Source organism: Alligator sinensis, unplaced genomic scaffold (genome assembly GCF_000455745.1).
Source record: "Alligator sinensis unplaced genomic scaffold, ASM45574v1 scaffold12_1, whole genome shotgun sequence".
Lineage (NCBI taxonomy): Eukaryota > Metazoa > Chordata > Crocodylia > Alligatoridae > Alligator > Alligator sinensis.
Genome location: NW_005841973.1, coordinates 283,364 through 285,476, shown reverse-complemented (window position 1 = coordinate 285,476; position 2,113 = coordinate 283,364).

The following is a 2,113-nucleotide window of genomic DNA, read 5'->3' as shown; positions in this document are numbered from 1 at the left end:
CAGTGGAAGTGAGCAGGAAGGTGTGTGGATAGGGTGGAGGTGAGAGCATGTGCCATGACAGGAGTGGCAGGGAGAGGAGAACTGAGCTGCAGCAGGTCTGTTTTGAACGGGCACAACTCAGTTCAGTCTAACAGCGAGGCCTCTGCCTTGTGCAGCGCCCACCATGCTGGTGCTTTTCAGCTCCATTGACCTCTTGGGCCATCTAGGAAAAGATCGAGTGAACCTAGAAATCCAGCTGCCCTGTTCCAAGGTAACCCTCCCAGTCGGGCTTGGATCGCACAGGCTGGGCAGCGTGGCAGGAGTTTGTGTTGCCACCAGCTAGGGCAGAGGTGGGCAATTGTTTGGGCTGGAGGGACACTTAAGGAGTTTTGATGACCTGTTGTGGGCTGGGGAGGGTGGGGAGCAATTGATCCTATCCGGCCCTGGTGTGCACCACCAGGGGACCAGGCGGAGCGGGTGGGCAGGCAGGGTCTCCATGCAGACTGGCCCAGGACCCCTGCGGGCAAGGCGCACTCAGCCAAGTGGATGGGATGGGGCTCTGGGCAGGCGGGAAGCGGCATCCGGGAGTGGGCCAGGATCATGGAGCTGTGACAGCGCAGGGCTGGTCCCTGAGACAGAGCCACAATTAGCTCCCTGCACATCCCTGTGGCGGACACCAGTTCCAGGTCCCAGGCTGATCTCTATGGAGACCTTGCCCATCCTCTCCATCCTACATCCCCAGCAGTTGATGCAGGATGGACGGCTTGGGGTGCCTAGGCAATGAAGCTGGGTCCAGTGGTGGTGGCAGAGATCTTGGCGGTGGCAGCCAGGAGTGAGCCATCACCACGGGGGGCTGCCAGGAAGCCAAGTCTGGCTGCCTTGCCCTGTGCCCAGCGGTAGCAAGACCAACCGCACATGCCATGGCCCAGACTGCTCCCCACACCTGGGCCAGGTGGGGCCGAGGAACCTGCCACGGGCCAGATACAGCCCCTTGGTGGGCCGGATCTAGCCCACGGGCCCTATTCTGCCTACCTCTGAGCTAGAGTGTATACTCTGAGAAGAAGGGGTATATTTCCTCCACATTCATAGGGTTGCATCTAAAATTTGGCAGTAAGGAGTCTTCCGGGCCAGACGGTCTCTGCTCTGTAACATGCCTGATGGAGTTTGGAGCATGTTATAAACTGCAATTTTCATCTTTTTATGCTATGCTGTAATTTCAGACACTTTAGTGTCACACTGGCAGGTCCAGGTATAACATTAGGTTGAATGTACATTTACTTTGTGAAGCAAAGTGAAGCTATGAAATGCTGGAACTGAGGCTGAATTTGGGGGGGAGCTGTTGGCACAGGGAGGGAATCTGTTTTGAGTTACCTCCAGACTCTCATATTAACCCTTTGATCTTACCCTATCCTGTTTTGCACTGGTTGCCCCCCAAAATCAGTTGGGAACCTGGGTATGTTGCCTCTTTGTAAAGGGTGGGCCCAACTCCTGCCGCTCCTAGAAGACCCTAAATGTTGGCAAGAGTAGGGGTATGGTGGAGGGGGGGCAGGCAAGTTTAATGCTGGCACTTCATAGCCATTGAGGGGTTCCTGTTCTTCTGATGTAGCTCGTATTTCCTTACGCTTGAATGAGAGGGAGGAAAGCACCCTGGAAACTCCCCCTGAGGTGCTTGTTGATACCCACGGGGTTGTTCTCGGGGCAAAACCGTTGTGTCGGCCGTGCAGGCCATAGTAGCCGGCAGCAGTCAGTCCCCTTCTCTGCGGAGCAGTGGGGAGAGGTCTGCAAGACATGTTTCGGCGATAGCAATGGGAAGGGGAGACTGGGATCATGGGTGGCTTACTCTTCCCCATCCCATTGCCTTCATTTAGTGGGTGCTGGACTCCCCACACCTGGCCTCTTGTCCAAGTCTTTTTGCCCAGCATTTCTAGTCTCACCCATCCTGGCGTCTTGGCCCAGTCTGTCCCTGCATCTCTGCCAGTCTCCTTGCCCAGCTGATCCATTCCCTTCCCTCCCCATAGCTCTACCAAGCCATCTCACCCTCTCTTGCCTTCATTTGTCCCCCCTCCTAGGGCTCCTGGCCTCGATCTTTGTCCCACCCATTGCAGTTTCCACCTGGGAAACCACTTGCTTGTCT